The following is an 18,508-nucleotide window of genomic DNA, read 5'->3' as shown; positions in this document are numbered from 1 at the left end:
TTCCGGGCCTTGATAAGTGGTGACCACTGTGTAAAAAAAAAAAAAGTGACTACGTATCAAACGTGAACGTTCTCAGGAGAGCAGACCTAGACAGCGTAGAAGCTACCCTTGCTACTATGCAACAACAGGACAAAGAAAGGAGTATCTGGCGTAACGGTCTCCATAAAGGGAAGGAAGAAATAGAGAGAAAGATCGGAGAAACTTTAGAGCTGAGACACTATCGATGACACAATCCCGTTACCCACATATGTGTAGCCTGTAATAGGACGTTTCACACAGATAAAAGACAACGTCAACGTCGAGGGATAAAGCATCGAGGCCCCGACTAGTCATCGTCAAGACTGACGGACTGCATGATGATGATGATGATGATGATGATGATGATGATGATGATGATGATAAATTTATATACGCATGTGTGTGTGTATGTATGTGTGTGTGTCTGATTTCTAAGCAGGAAATATCACTTTTCTAAACTTTTTAATAAATTCCAATTTCCAGTTCTTAACTTTTTAATAATTTTCCTTATTAAATTCTAGGTTCTTAACGAGGTCAGTTACAATTAAGTCAATAGGAAATAACGCATAAAATAACAGATTTATGTGTATCAATTTCTATCTTACTTTCTCCGTATACACAGAAACACACACACCCGAACACAAAACAGTTATCTATCTATCTATCTGCATATATATATATATATATATATATATATATATATATATATATATATATATATATAATTACCAGATGTTATTTTTTGCATTTAAATAGTCTTATGACTTTTTATAATTTTCCTCTTAATTCAAAATTTTGTTTTATTTTTATTTTTTATACATCTGTGATAGTAATACAAACTATCAGTGTGTTTAAAATGTAATTATTAATAGGTTTTCTTTACTTTAAACTTTAAATAACATTTATAATATACTAGCAAAAATACCCGCGCTCTGCGTGGGACTTTGTTGTACACTCGGGTACTCGCTTCGTGGGTACCCTCCCAATAAGTGGATAAAAAAGCAACTATTGCCTAAGTTGTTTAAAATTGTTTAGCCACCTCTTGAAGTGACGGATAATCAACCATAAACTTTAAAGCAAATAGGCTATATCAACGTTGACACTGATATTGTTACACATAGAATTGAAACAATTACAAAGAAACACAATGGTTAAATTTTGTTTAGTATCGCAGACACATTTTTATTAAAGATGAAGGTTACTTTATGATATCACATAGTAATCTTGTATGCAAGTTAATTTGAACTCATAGCTTAATTTTTTTTTTATCTTACATTCAATACTTAAAACTTACCACAATCAAGATTATATCTTTTTTACTATATCCTTTTATATAACTTTTCATTGAAGTGCCTCATGGTAAACTCTATTTCTATTGCTTTCATTTGGAGCCAGAATGTAGAGTTTTCTCTGAACTTCCTGTCCGGCTGATGCAGACGTAAAACATACCGTTACTGGAATATTCTAGTGTCATGTCTATGCCAATAGTTTTAAATGTTTGATTTTTACTTTTAGTTATGCTCATTGTAAAACACACCTTCACAGTGAACTGGAGCCCCCGGAATATAAGTGAAAGTTCCGAGTCAGATGGAACTAAGAGGATCCTTGGCAGTTGAACTATTTTGCCTTTTTAGGGGCCACAAGAAATGGTGACCTCAAGTACATTTGTATGCAATCTGATGATAACACATCTGGTTCCGTTAGTTGGTTTTGGCGGCGCCAAGTATAGGAGAATCATGATTGTGGATCCAATTTTGAGATTTGAAATATGGGGAGGCATTCCAGATAGTTTCAAAGAGTTTTAAAACTCCGCAGAGTAGTGAACAGCTCGACTTCATTAGTAGTCGAATCAACTGACTTGAATTCCTTTGAGTTCCCTGGAAATTCATCCATTATCCAATTGTTCAAGCGATTCACATTGCTGTTTAATGGCAAAATAATAGCCCTCTCAGCAAGCCATTCCTGTGATTTTCCGTTGTTTTTAAGGTCCGGTTAAACTTTGTCTTTCAGTTGCTTCTAATTACCGACACATTTACCAAGCTCTGTCAGAAGCTTAATTGTGATTGGAAACTGACCATTACCAATTTGGAGAGGCAATTTTGATATGTCGGCTGCGAGACTATGGGCTCTCATATTAGTAGTCAGTCTTTTCACTATAACGTGCCTCCAGAGATAGGACTGCTTCAAACTTACATTGATAATGTTTGCCCTTGTGCTATTTTTTATCACTGACAAGATTTAACGGAACTCACCACAAAATAAGATTGGAATCCCACCCACGGGATTCTTGTTTCCTGTGATGTCTTGCGGTGTCTGGCCAATTGCTTCATAAGCACTATTATGTGTCATCGGCGCTTCATCTATAATGATTGCTGAGGTGTCTCAAATGACATTGTTCAAGGCTGAGGTACCAATAATTTTGCAAACTGGCTGATCCATTCGATGAGAATCCAATGGTACTTTAAAAGTGCTGTGAAGAGTGCGACCACCTTGAATTAGAGTGGCAACAATACCACCACTGGATGTTGTTGCAAGCACAATCTTTCTCATGTATCTAATCTTTGCAAGGATCAAATTGATTACAAAACTCTTGCCCATGCCACCTGGAGCATCAAGAAACATGTTTTCGTTCATATCACCTTGTGCTTCCAATATTGCTATGAATAAACTTCTCTTTGATAATCTGTTAATTTTTCTTGCATATTTTCTGCTTGTAGGGAAAGTTCTTCAATATGTAATTTACTTCACGTTGATACAAGTACATTACGTTAGTGTGGAGATTTGATGAAGTGTTTACTTAAGGGGGCGGTTCAATTCCTAATGAACCGCCCCCTTAAGTAAACACTTCATCAAATCTCCACACTAACATAATGTACTTGCAATAACCCTTATCCCTGAGTGGCTTCCCGGCCTTGATAAGTGGTGACCACTGTGTAAAAAAAAAACTCTCTTGCAAGATTTTCATCTCCTCCTTGCTTCGGTTGGTTGTTTTGTTGGTTGGTTGGTTGATTGTTTTTGTTTTATGGCATATAAACCCTTTTCAGGTTATTTAATACCGAATCCAGTGATGTTGAAAATTTTTTTAATAGAATACCGTTTTCTTTTTTTTTTTTTTTCAAGTCGGTTTCTTTTTAACCCATAGTTGGGACCCTAACAGGTACTACCACCCCGGGTCAGAGTGGAGCTGGGAATAATGGCAATTAAGGGGTGACTCCACACTTCCCAAAGCCCGCAAGCTGAGGCCTCACCATCGGATATAGTTTAAGGTTATATCTAGGACTTCCTAGCTTCGGTGCAGGTAATCCATAGCTTGCCAATGGTTGACCGAGCATGAGGAGAACTTTTTCTTCAATTAGATAATGGGGTTTGTTGTAGATGTCATCATTAAAATCTGCTTCTGGATTGTTAACTTCTTGCCTGTGTCTGTGAAGAATATCTTCAGCGATTACATCACGAAAACTCGTCTAAATTTCAAGAGGATTGCGTGGCTCTCAGGCCGTTAAAATTATCGCGAAGAAGCTTTGCAAATTCGAAGCTAATTGAGTGGCACTTGCCTCTCCCACTGCTTGGTACAAGTGATGGTTATTTTCAAGAAGGCCTCAGGCAAGGCAAGCAAATTTGACCATTGTATGCTCGCAAATCTTGAAACAAAATTAGACCAGCAATCTCATAGAGCAACAGACGTAAGAAATAACAGTATCCTTCTCTTGGAATAATCGTGTAGATCCTTCCAAAGCATGGTGCTTTCCATACATCATCATTTTCAGCTCCTTCAACTTGTTTCCGAAGCATTCTTCTCTTCTATTTCTTTCAAGTGTAAAGCTCGGGGACTTCTACATATGTGAGGCTTCTTGCAAATCATCTTCATAGCAGAGTTGACTGAATGCTGTCAAAGTTGTGGCAGGTGGTAGACCTTGGGCTTGTTCTAGAGCGGTATCAGCTGAGGACATGACACGTTGGCCATTTTCAAGATGAACCGAGAGTTGTACAATTAGAGGGAAATATTCATGAATGGAGTGCTTCAATAACATCCAGGCTGCCTCTAAACTGTCGACATACCTTGCATTCTGGAACTGTTGACTCTCATTCACAATTTGTCTTTGTACTTGGCCTTGTTGAGTAGCTGCTTTGTTCGCAGTTCTTTGTAGCTATAACACTACTTAGTCACATTCTTTGTTCACGTATTTAAGGACTATTTGACGCTTTGGGTCAAGCTTCGAATTGCTGCATTAATGTCAGCGTTGAACTGCTGAAAGAGGATCTTGTTGTAGGGAACAATCCACTGGTTTGTAATTTCTTGAGGAAGATACTGACCATTTTTTATCATATTTATTGTACTAGTCTGGCCTCCATCTTCTGTGTTTTTTTTGTTTGTACTTAGGATAAGAGTATTGGTCTTGCTCGGTATACTGTAGAAATTATTTAGGGTACTTTTTTGGAGCATTTGTGTTCGATAATACATGGGGAAATTGGATTCATTAGTCCACAAGGTTCGTGCACCATGTGTGCCATCACTTTTGCACAAATGTTAAGGGTTTCTCTTTGCTAGGGATCCCTGCAAATATGCAGGGCTCCATTTATTCGGGTAGAACTTTGTCCTCTGGGGCCTGCATGCGGCAATCCTCTCTTTTGGTATTCAATGCTGTACCGGAAAGCTCTCAACCTGCCAAATCTTCCTTTTTTAATAAATTTCATTAGCTTTTTTAGCTTCTGTCTAAAGACCCTAGCAACTCAAACATGTATCGAGGGCTTCCTGTGTGAGTTTCTAGACGTACCATTCGTTGATCAATCTGTTCTGGATTCCCATCCTCCTTAAGAACTGAATCCCTAAAGTAGACATAATTGTCAGCTCTCAAGGTCTGTTGCTTCCACCTCAGGAACTGTAAACGTTCTGTTTTAATCTTGGAGTACACACCCACACGTCATTTTGAAACAGTCTTCGGTACCGGAGAAAATAGTTTCCAGGCCGAATCATCAAATGATAGGAATAAAACTGCTAACTTTTCGCCCATTGGATGCCTTCAAGTTGATGTCGTACGATGGAGAACCATAGGGGTACATTAAAGGATACATTAAAGTCTCGTAGAGAGGATGTATCCTGTTCAGTGTATTAATTTTAGAATGCAAGAAAATATCTCGGTTTGCTGTTAGTTCGTTCTCCATTAACATTCTAATCTCATACCTTGTTGTTGGAGCATTGAATCGCCGTGGGTGCTCTTCTATCGGCCTTTGGTCTTCCCTTATGACAACTTTGTGTTCTTCGAGGTTTTCTTCTAAAATCCTTTCCTTTAAAAAAATTATCCATGTGAATAGCTGTCTCTAATAAAAAAGGAGCCGATAATATATGGGAGGAGTGTCTTGTGACAATAAAACGTACACATTTCTCCTCCTCCCGAAGTTTTTTATCATGCCTGATACTATATTATAATTATTAGAAACAAAAGCGAAGAAAATAATGCATGCAATAATTGTAGACAGATCATATCCTGAAAAGTGTAGTATCTGTTCTGATAGTACACTTCTGCTTGTTTATTCTAGTCAGTAAGTGAGTAATCCTTCTAGACTTGTCCCAATTTAGAGTATTCTCTTTGGGAAGCTGGATTTAGCTCACATTAAAATCGGACCTTGTGTCTGACTAACTCTACTCTCCTGGGAATGCAAGTAAATGAGGATATTATTTAAAATTATTTTTCCATATTTCCTACCACCCCCGGGCAGCAGCGTTTAAAATATAAAACATGGTTTATTTTGGAGTAGAAGTCATAAATTTATCAATTTATGAAATCATTGGTATTTGTTTGAAGTTTTTTAATCACTTTATCATAAAGAATGTTTTTGAAAAATACTTATGACGTACATTGCCGCAGCAAATTTTTGTATTCACATTATTGAAAAATCAAATAGTTTATTTTCGTTTCAAACCTATGTTTACATTTTGATCATAAGAAACAAACCCTTTAATTTCTTTAATATAAGAAAATTACTAAAGACATGGTTTAAAAAAAAAAACTTTCTTAAAATTAAAACAATTGAAAATAAATTTGCAAAAATTACCGCCGGTTTTAAACGCAAAATAATAAAATCATAAATAAAAATAATAAATCAGCTTTAAAGAATATTTCTAAATTAAAGCAAATCTAACATTTGATAACGTCGAGTTTATTGTAACTCTCAGAGTTTAAATAAAAAATTTACCTCCGGACTTCAAACAATTAAACTATGAGAGTTATACCTTTTGGAATTATTAGCTTAAAGGAAAATAACTCTCAAAGTTTAAACGCGAGTGTGATATTAATAATTGAAAATAAATTAAATCAAATACAAATTGAAAAATAAACTGAATAAATGAATTTTAAATAATATTTCTAAATATTAAAATTTAAACGATTCTATTATAGGAAATAATTAATAAGATCGAGTGAATTATTAAAATAAATTTTCTTTAATGTAATACGCAAATGATGTAACTCATTAGTGCATATTTCGTTTGTAAAATACTATGTATATATATATATATATATATATATATATATATATACACACGTTTGTAAAATACTATATATATATATATATATATATATATATATATATATATATGTATATATATATATATAAGTCATGCATAAAATTTCAGTGTAGTCTCCTTTAATAGAAATAATCTATAGCGCGATCACATATTTCTTTGACCAGGAGCAGTATCCACACAAATCTCCTTTGCAAGAAATAACCGAAAACGGGTTTATATATTTCTTTAATTTGACGATGGGGAGTTGTACACACGAATGCTACAACTATATATATATATATATATATATTATTTTAGTGGACTTTTATAGAAAAAAAAACAAATAACGTGAGATAGTCGGCAGATAATACAATAATTGTTTTTACCTTTTTAAGTTTACTATATACATTATACTATATAGTTTGAGACAAAGCAGTGTATATATAATTGCCTTGAAACCATATACAGTGATCAAAGAAGTGATCATATAATGCATTTATCATATTTTTGTTGTATTGTCGATATTTTTCCCCTGTCTCCATGGCATTTCATTGCGTTTTCTCCGTCTCAATTAAACAACTTAAACATTAATTAGTAATGAATATTACTGTACACGAAACCGAACTTTCCCTCCAAGTTCTTTTGGAGGGAGCCTTAGGAATTCCGGCGATATGTGCATTCTGTAGTGCAGTAAAAAGAAGTAAAAATTTTACTTCTCGCTCGTGACATCATAAACACGAAATTTGCTCTCCTTCTTCTTTCTCAATATTCAACGGACGCTAAATAAAATGTGGCCGTTTAAATGAATGGGTTAAGTTTTCAAGCTACAGCAAAAGAACGGAAGGAATCTATACTAAAATGTGAAAGTGAAACGTTACAGGGTTGTTAACGGAAACATCTGTATATAAACGAGTTTTAAAACACATGAAAACACTTGGCCCCATTTCATTTTAAAATTCAATTAAGAAAATTTGGAGGACAATCCGTCATGCCTCCACACAGCTTTCACGCAATGAGGGGGATTTATATGCTCCATATCTTGTATATTGCTGTTGTGTTTTAAAATATTTGAAATCTATGAACATTCGATACGAATGCAGCTCTAAGCTTACATTTGTATCACGTTTGTTCAAACTGAAATATAATTATCTAAATACTCTGATTAACGTATTTTTACAGTATGTCACTTTATGTTGATTCTTTCTCCAAAACTCTTACATAAATAGATAACATATTTCCATTCAGTTAACAGTTAGCACGAAAAAAGACACGACGATATAATTGTGCAACCTTGTTAAATCAGAAACAAGATTGTATAAGTCCACAGGTTAATGTTCAGTTATATGGGTCTATCTCTAAACAGTTCTATAGGTTTGTGACATATTTCCGTTCTATGCATTTAGGGTGCGAACAAATTCTCCATGATATTATTGTATTATTTTTGAACAGAACTTTGATTTTTGCTCGAAAGCCAAGAAAGTGCCTTTTATTTCAAGTTTCACATTTACAACAGCAACATAAGATAACATTTTTAAAAGATAACATTTTGTATCGCCTTTTACACGATCGGACGATACCATCTTTTAAAAAAGAAAAATAGGCTATTACTTAAAATTTCATATTAAACCCTTAATTCGACTTTCCTACGCATATACGAAAATAAATTTATTACTACTAGAAATACTAAAAAATATACACAATATATTTTCATTGTTATTGATGCTGTGCATTACAAGAAAAAATAGTTACAAGATAACTAACAAAATATGTATTAGTATGTAAAGTAGTATGTAGAAACATCTGTTGTTTGATTGTGTTGGCATGTGACACTTTCAGTCTAGATCAAATCTGGATGATGCAAATATAGGAACCAGACATTTAACTCACAATTCAGACAATAATATAAAATAAATGTTTCGCATAGAAGCTTCTTATATTATTCTTTCTAATAACTCTGTTGGATTTTTACAGAAAAATTAAATTATATAGATTTTTAAATTTTCCCTATATTCCATTCTTTATCTCTTTCAAATGCTCTCAATTTAAAGAAAGCTTGGCGTAATTTAATATCATTTGGGATGTCAGCTTTCTCAAGCATACCACCCTTTCTCTCTTTCCTTCCTTCATTTTCTGTTTAAAACTGTTTGGCTTAATTTGTATTATACGTAGAGTTTGCTTTCTTCTTTTATTTTGATGTATTTTCGTATTTCTTTTCTGCACTTTCTATTTCCATTTCAATTCCTTTTTTTACATTTTCCACTAATTTTCCCCCTTCTTCTTTCTTTTATAGTCTTTTCATTTAAATGACCCCTCATATTTCATTGATCCCTATTTTCTCATTACTATTACTTAGATACTACCTTTTTCATTTTTTCCATTCCTATTCACGTATGTTTTATTCCTTCTTTTGTTTTTATATTTTAATATTTTATCATTGTATTTACATTTTATATGTCTTAGTATATGCTTCCTTTATTTTTAATCTGAATGTTGTTAGGAATGTTTTTATTTATATTTTGTATAATGTTGGCTCTCCTCTTCTGATGAGAAGCATTAAGCTTCAAAATGCGATGGCCTAAAGAAAGTTTTCTATTATTTTTCCTTATTGGGTGATGATATAATAAAGATATGTGTAACTTACATTATCTTTTATTTAGTTTATTTAATTGCTCCTTTTAACCGAGTTGAACTTTTTCTATCTTTGCCTGGACGTAAGATATGCTTAAATATTATATTTTCATCTATGCAGATAATATATTTATTTTTATAGAGCCAGTTATCTATCGATTATTATATTGTACATAATATGTAGCAATGACATAAAAAGTATATTTTTAAAATATGACTTTTGTGTCATAAGCTAGCCTCGAAACCAAAAAATACAACTCCATTCTGATTTCTTAGCCTCTGAACTACACCCATAAGCATATAAAGCGTTTAAATATAGCAGTGTAAACCTATGAGTGTAGATTTGTGCATGTAAATAGGTTTAGTCGACTACTTGTGCCAATATCAACCGTTTGTTTTCAATTTTGACCTCTTATCAGCAATTTCTGCTGGCTAGAAACCAAATTGAAAGTGTGCTACGGGTCCAAGTACTCAACATATAAAATTTCAACTCTGTAGATCAAATATTAAGAAACAGTTTGGTAGAGATTTTCGCACACATACTGACAACGTCACATCAGAAATTATGCATGATAGAATTCAGCGTAATAGTGAAATGAAACCAATCATGTAATATGAAACCATGAAAATGAATAATAAATTAATTAACGCTCCTTTTTCAAGTGATTATGCAAATAAGATAAATTTTACATTATAGTATAATTTTTTTTTTTACACAGTGATCACCACTTATCAAGGCCCGGAAGCCACTCAGGGATAAGGGTTATTGCAAGTACATTACGTTAGTGTGGAGATTTGATGAATTGTTTACTTAAGGGGGCGGTTCATTAGGAATTTGTTAACATTGGACTTGAAGACATCCAAGTTGTAGTCCGGTGGGAAGCAGGCAGACGGAACAGAGTTCCACAGGCGTGCACTTCTAAGAAAGAAGCTTTGTTCATGGAATCCGCGTTTTGATTTAGGCACAGATAAAGAGTGGGGGAAATTTTTCACAGTGGATTCAGCTAGACGGGTGTTTTTCGTGAAAGATTGGCGAGGGGGGACCAGAGATTGGAGTTCAGATGAGCACCTGCCATGGAAGTAACGATAAAACAAGGATAAGCTCGCAACGTCTCTTCTGTGGGAGAGAGGTTGCAGGGTAGAGAAAAGGGCATCCCCCACTAAGCCACGAAGTCTATGTTGTACTCTGTCAAGGCAGGATAGGCTGTTTTTAGCAGCTCCTGTCCAGATATGGAAACAGTATTCCATCCTTGGACGTACTTGGCTTTCATATAGATAGAAAATTGCATCAGTAGTGAGATATCTTCTGGAGCGGTAGAACGATCCCACCATCTTTCCAGCGACCATGGCAACAGACTTGAAGTAGGTGCTCCATTTCAGATCAGGAGTAAAGGTCAAACCCAGAAGCTTGTCAAAACACGGGGCCTCACCCAGACGAGAGCCATCCATCACAATTGATGCCAGATGGGGATCAGTGCGTTGATGTAAGGATAGGAGTTTATTTATGTAAACATTATTGGCTACATAGGTGCGTACATGTTTCAGTTGAGATATTTTCGGACTCCAACATCATTTTCTTTCATGTTAATTATTTTTTTCTGCCTTCGGGTCAGTAAAGATAATCACTTCATGATGTTGGATTTCGAAAAAATTTCAAACTGAAACATGTATGCACGCATACATTTAATCAATCATATTCGTAACATTAAAAAAATAATTTATGCTATATATATATATATATATATATATATATATATATATATATATATATAGTAGAACCCCGTGATACGGCATTATAAATTAGTAACAAAATATAGTACATTATATAATAATCAGACAACATTATAAATAACACCGTAAGGCGTGGCAAATGCCGTAACCAGGGGCCGGAATACATCGTATTCCACATCGTAACCGGAAGAAACCGTATTGTAGGGCCAGCGTATCCTATGGCTACCGTATCCCGGGATTCTATTATATATATATATATATATATATATATATATATATATATATATATATATATATATATATATGTGTGTGTGTGTGTGTGTGTGTGTGTTTTATTGTCGTTCAATAATAAATCAATATGATCCCAAAAGCAACCTGTTGTAAGTTACAGTGAAAAGTATCTGGTCAAATAAAATGCAGTAGAATAAGGTCCTCCCCATTTTTCCGTGACACGCACATCTGAAGTAAAAACATGATGCAAGATGTAAGTAATTTTAGGGGTCTTCTTCTTCTCCAATCCCATCTCGTCGCCTCTGCTGAGATATCTGTCAAAGCAATCTTCCCACGTGAAAACGTTTTTTTTATGTATTTAAACAAGTAAAGAAAAATGATAAAAAATCTTTGTGCTTTTTAGACATAGGGTTGAGTGAAAAAAAATAAACAGATTACGGCATCGCTAACCGTATAAGCCTCAGTTGATGTTTTGCCAATTTTTACGGCATTTCAACATTTTCACTGCTATTATGGTAAAGTACAGCTGACTTAAATAGTGGCAAAACCAAGAGTTCTCTAATTATTGATTAAAACGTGGATTTGCTGGAGAAGATAGTGTGTGTGTATGTGTGAATGCTCGTGAGCAAAATAAACAAAACAGATTTTGTAAAACAATTTAAGATGAAAATATTTTTATTAAAAAACATTTGATTATTTTTTATCTCGAGATAATGATAAACGTAGGAAAAAGTAAAGGAAGATAAAGGAAGAGCCAGGTGATTTATAAACTAAAAATGATTTATAACAATATTAAGTTTTAGCTGAATCTTGTAGAATAAGGTTGATATTGGAATAAAAAAATGTGAACAATGCTTATTGACTAAAATGAAAAGACTATAGAGAAAGTAGTATGGAGTGATGGATACCTGGATAGTTAGAAAAAGTGAAATATATATATAATGGCTGCAAAAAGAAAGTCCGCCCTTGTAATTTTTTCAAAAACTAAATTTAATCTAAATTTAATGTAACTTTAAACCAAATATACCTTATTGGATTGGCCTTTTATTCTTTTATAATTTTTCCTGTTCATATTTGACTTTTAATTGAACTATTCTAGTGTTCACATCGATTTCCAAAAATAACTTCAAATTGAAGAGGCAAAAAGAAAGTCCGCACAATGACAAATTGTTATTTAAATGTAACTTTAGGACAATCATGCAACACAAATACAATAAGAACACAATGAACTAGTTATTATTTAATAGTATAGCCCTTCTTCAATTTAACAGCCTGCCATCTTTTTTGGAATTCCTTGAATTAAACTGCAGCAATACTTCGGGGAAAGGGCATCCCACTTTTCTTTTTGTCCAAAGTTCTTTCAAATTTGAAATTTGATCATTGCTTAGCTGTTACTTGATGTCATGCCATACGTTTTCGATAGGATTGAGGTCTGGTGATTGTGCAGGCCAATTCAAACACGGAATATCATGCTCTTCCAGGAACCTCTTGACATTGCCAGCCATATGGATGGGAGCATTATCCTGCATGAAGATGGGATTATCATGAAAATTCCGATCAAAGTAGGGTAGAAAATGCTCAGTAAACATATTAATGGATTTGGTCGAATTAATTCGAACTTGCAAGCGAACTATAGGCCCTAGACCATTGGTACTAATAATGCTCCACACCAAAACTGACCCTCCACCACCCTGCAGCGTTGAAACTGAGTACCTAAGATTAAATTCTTCGTCTTTCCTCCGACGGACGTACTGCTACCATCACTGCCTAGCCTATTGAACTTGATTTCGTCCTTAAAAAACACTTTTGACCAATATAAAGAGTCATGATCTTCATTGCATCTGACGAAGTTCAGACGGCGATTTTTGTTCTTTACAGAAATCATTGGCTTGCGTCTTGCAACATATCTTCGCAAATTAAATGCCTTTAATCTGTTCTTGACAGTAGAAAGAGTGCACTTTTTAACAAGATTGCATTGTTGTTGGATTTGGGGAGCCGTTTCAAATCTGTTTCTTAGGCTGCGGATCTTGATAGCATTGTCTTTCCTGTTAGAAGCAACTCTAGTACGACCAGATTTATGGGCATTACGAACAATGCCGGTGTTTTTGTGCTTTTGCACAGTCTTTTGTACCTTTTTCTCATCACATTTCAATCTGTGGCCGATTTATCGATATGATAAACCAGAAATGTGGCGATTAATGAGCTCCTGACGATCACTAAGAGAAAGTCGTGGCATATGGACTAAATATTACGTTGTATAACCTGAAACAACATCAATTACGATTAGTCATGCTTTTTTGCCTGTTGGTGGATATTTTAAACTGATTTAGGGGCGATAATTTAAGTTGATTTTAAGCGAATTTGTTGCTGCGGACTTTCTTTTTGCCTCCTCAATTTAAAGTTATTTTTTTTTAAATTGCTGTGAACACTAGAATATTTCAATTAAAAGTAAAATATGAACAGTAAAATTATTGAGGGATAAAAGGCGAATCAAATGAGGTATAGGTTCTTTAAACAGTTACATTAAATTTAGCTTAAATTTGCAGTTTTTGAAAAAATTACGTGTGGATTTTCTTGGTGCCGGCACTGTATACATACATACATATATATATATATATATATATATATATATATATACATACATATATATACATATATATATATATATATATATATATATATATATATATATATATATATATATATATATACAGACAGAGAGAGATAACGGGCAATACTAACTGTAGAAGCAAATAATACTAAGTCCAACATATATTAACTCGGCGTTGCTCGGTGACAATTATTAAGGCATGATGGATAGTGAAAAATCATTAAAAATATAGTCATATTTACACATACTTGATAAGTTTTTTCAAATACGTTTTAATGTTCCCTTATTTTATTTTTTAGTTCAACAAATATTTAATAGGAGCAAATAAAACCTAATTAAATGTGTATTTATTAAAGTTACGTATGGGTGAGAAACACACAGAGACGCAGAGATTGAGAAGACCATCCTAATAATAAAAGAAAATGAGTAAATTTTTGTCATGCAATGTGCACAAGAATTCCTTCTAAAAACCATGGCAACCGAACGAATATGAGAGCCAACAATCACGTGTTATTGTGCCTTTGTGCATTTATTGTCTCGGATTCGCTGAGAGCCTGGCTGTGATGCCCGGATGTAGCAGTGTTGCTAAAGCCAGAATTGAAAAGCAGAAAATGTAAGAGATTCGTTACACCGAAAGCTGACAAGCCCGGATGCAGCAGAGTCGCCGCCTCTGTCCTTGTGAATGCTGGATGTAAGAACGTCGATTACTCTTGTGAAAAGTCTGGATTCAACATAATCTTTGTGGTTGACAAGCCCGGATGTTGTAAATTTGTTTACATTGAAACTGTGATATGTGGATATAGCAGAGTTGCTGAGACTGTGGCTGAGCAGCAGACATGTAGTATAATTGCTGAGAAAGTGGCTGAGAACGGGGTATTTGCAGATGCATCGGTTTTCTCTGATGCTAACGGAAAAAAGCCGAATGCGATCTTTTACAATACACATGCAACCGACACAAGGCGTATTTTGCAATTGTTACTGACTCTAACGCAATCATCTATTGGCACTGTATTTGTTGTAGAATAGTCCTGGATTGTTTTATATGATTATCTTTGATATAACTCTAGCAGGAAAAAATGTCTGATGACTTAGTGGGTCTTAAACCGATTAAAAGGTATACTTATAGATGAAATAATTACAATAATATCCTTACAGTATTGAGCATTAATAAAACAAGGTCTGTTGGACATTCATGAGTAAAACTTAGTGAACAAATCACGCATAGACAGAAATTTATTTGTATTAATAAAGGTAGGATTGTAGAAACGATTGTAAATTTTATGTACGATTCTATAGGTGGAATTTGAGGGGTCATTGTGCTTTTCAGATTCAGGACAATTGTTCTTAGGATTGGCTATTTATTGTTATTGTGTGCGTGCAGCGATTTGCTACAGACATAAGTGTTTAAAACTTTTTCTTCGTTATAAATTTTATTTATTTATTTTTTAAAACTTTCTTTGTTATTTGTCATTTTCTTTTTTTAATGAGGAGACCAGGCTGTTTCCTCTAAACAAACAATCAACCGCGTTCAATTTACAAGAGCTTCTCAATTGCTGGAGACTTGACCCTCTTTCCACTCAACGGTTCAAGGTTTTAATAGCATCTAAGACTACTGCCGAGATATAATAAAGTTTCACTTAGTATATTCAACTAGACAGTAGAAGATTCTACACTATACACTAAGATTCAGCTACAGTAAAAATGAAGAAAAAAAATTATGTTTCGTCGATGGTAGTAATAATATTCATATTATTAACTTGACTTGGTTTCGTCCGGTGTTTAGACAAAAAAACATTTTTTACCCACAAACTTTTGCGTAACGGGTTGGATGCATAAGTATATCTATATAAAAAAATTTTAAAAAAACAGAAAAAACTAAAGCTAACTCGTAAAATTAAAAGTTTGTTAAAATTAAGAGTAGAATTATTTATTCATAATAATTGTACCCATACCGAAAAAGATGACATGAACACAGATGTTACCTATTTTCATATAAAAATTATAGAATTACGTCAGTAATGTTTTTCAATATAAATAAAGCAGTACGTATGTGTGTCTATGTGTGTAAATATTTAACCGATAAACTTTTAAACTACTTGTCACATAACACTGAAATTTTCAGGAAATAGTAACCATATATCCAGGGCCGTTTATATATATATATATATATATATATATATATATATATATATATATATATATATATATATATATATATATATATATATATATATCATAGAGAATTGACTCTGTAATAATAAATATAAACGTTGCATGAATTCAAATATATTTAAGCGTATTTCACGACCGGGCAAGACCGGGCTCCAATCCCTAGTCATATGTAAATTATATTATTTTTGCCGACCTAAAGTAAAATACTCATCGTTGACTTCTAACTTAAATGTTCCTCTACACGTTTTTACTCAAAATTTTTTGTGTAGCGGCGCAGAGTTATTATAATTTATATACAAAAAAGTATACGTTTTTTCTTTATTAATGGGTAGATGATACTGAACTAAATGAAAAATAAATAACATTAAATCTTTAATGCACTCATGTCGCACTAAAGACTGTATGTTAAATGCCTCTGTTTTTATTTAGACTGAAGTATTTTTTGTTTAATTCATTTCATACGGCGGAGAATGATTGATGTTCTATTTGCTTTTCAATGTAGGTTTTTAAATGTTTTTTTTTCTGATGCCCTAAGAAATAGGACCAACAACTGACACAGCTTTTTATTGTTTTCCTTTTATTATTGAACGGTGAAACAGAAATCTAGATATTTAAAAATAATCCTGAATTTGATTTTTTTTAATAAGTCGATAGTAAAATTGAAAGAGTTAAGAACGGAATTAAAAGTTGAATGTCCTAAACTGAAAAGTTAAAGAAAAAAAAAAAAAAAAAAATGTAAAAACGTATAAATTGGTATACAAAACAGTAATGAAAAAAAAAACAAAAAAAAAAAAACGTCTGATTAAGGAATAGATTTGAGTTCTGCTTTCATTTATTCGCCGGCAGACGTTTGTGTTACGGGACGGATACATATTCACAAATGGATACTCATTTCGCTTTGTCATAGAATGAGGGATTTCTGATGCCATCTTTTTTCCGTTTTTATTTTCTTTAATTTTCTCCAAATTTGACCACTTTTTTCTTCGTTCTGTCGTCAAAAAAGTTTCCTGAGTTCATTAGTAGAAAACAGAATTTCCTTTTTTTATTGTAAGGGTAAAAATTAAAGATTTGGTCCATGCAGTTAATCTTTTTAGCCAAGAATTACCTTCTATCCGCCAAATTTAAAATCACTTTTGAATGTCGACGGCTACTATCTAAACAGTAAACACTGATCCATCACATCCACTTTTTACTATTCTTATACGTTTTAGAAGCAACAGTAGCGATTCTTGTTTTACGTATCAATTCGCGAAACTAGGATATGCATGTATACTATAAAACCCAAACACAGCTTTCTTTCTCTTTTCCAGTAGTCTTCCTTCCGATAAAATACAGGTGCACACGCCACAACCAATTGATGGTGAAATAATCATGGCTTTTCTTTAGGTGGATTGTATATGTAGCATGATAGACCTGTAAATAGTCCATAACACTCCATTAACTAGAGCAGTTATGTGTTCTCATTGCTAAACATACATGATTTGCAGACCTATCCGATGTATTCTTTTTATGCTTTTGTCTATCAATTGAGTAACCGCGAGAAAGATAAAGTTCCTCGCTACTTACTGACGGTAATACATTGCAGAGAAGCCATATTTATCATATTATGCATTACTGGAATGCATAGAGATACACCGAGGACACTTGTGTAGGCCAACTTAGAAGGCTTTATTCGGAGATGCTAAAAGAATAAGCTATTTTTACTGTTGCTTTAAGTCAGCATAAAGAGAATCGCCAAGAGCTTGACTACTAATGTTGCAGAACTGTCAAGTTGTTATAAGTATCATGTCCGCCAAATGTCTTTATTTTCTCTCAATTTGGTAGTACGATGCCCTCTACTGTCACAGGTTTCCCCATTTAAACTCTAATAATGCACACCTTTACAGCTTCGAATTCTTGCCAAATGCAGAATAAATTAGTTTTCGAAACATTTTTGTCGTTTTAACCTAATCCGAACTTTAACTGGTAGCCACTTGAAGGGTAAGTAATAAAAAATGAATTCGTTACCCGCTTTCTAACGCTAAAATTGCTCAGAAATGCAGAATTACTTTATATTAAATCTATAGATGAAACTGAAACTGAACACTCATTCGAAATTATCTAATAATTATTTTTTTATTTGTTCTTATTTTTCTTGTATATATCTTGCGACGTATTTACACAAATCAAAAACATAGAATCTCAGTTTTTGTGTGGAATTCCAATGTTCAGCGGAGGTTGTAATCTATAAATGATCTCAAAAAACATTTCTCGATGCGGTCTATTTTTAAAGATAAATAAAATAAAGTAACATTCGTGTTAATAGATAATAGAAAAAAACAAAAAGTACACAGCAGTGCTGTTAAAGCAAAGGAGAAGAAAAATGTTAGAACACGTATTATAGACCAGCCGCTGCTGCATAAGAGACAAACGCACACTAAGATAGCGCACGTTTAACACATTAGGAGAAGTGCCACTCAGAGCCACCTTTTCTGATTTGACAGAGTACAAAACCGATTTCCACATTTAGTAGGGGTGTCCTCTTCCCTTCCATATAAAAATGCACTCTAAATGGGTATTAAACTTGAATTCACCAGTAAGGGTGCCTCAGGCGACAGACAATAAACCTACTT

The 18,508-nt window shown here is 33.5% G+C and overlaps 1 protein-coding gene across 1 annotated transcript in view; it reads left to right on the top strand.

The window, feature by feature from the left end:
* The window catches only part of LOC145259315 (CD151 antigen-like), a 175,074-nt gene that overhangs the window by 48,163 nt on the left and 108,403 nt on the right, over positions 1-18,508 (top strand). The gene's annotated exons all lie outside the window — the stretch shown is intronic.

This window comes from Euprymna scolopes, chromosome 34 (genome assembly GCF_053919585.1).
Source record: "Euprymna scolopes isolate OS-2025 chromosome 34, ASM5391958v1, whole genome shotgun sequence".
NCBI classification, from domain to species: Eukaryota; Metazoa; Mollusca; class Cephalopoda; order Sepiida; family Sepiolidae; genus Euprymna; species Euprymna scolopes.
This window is presented reverse-complemented; position numbering and strand designations above follow the sequence as displayed.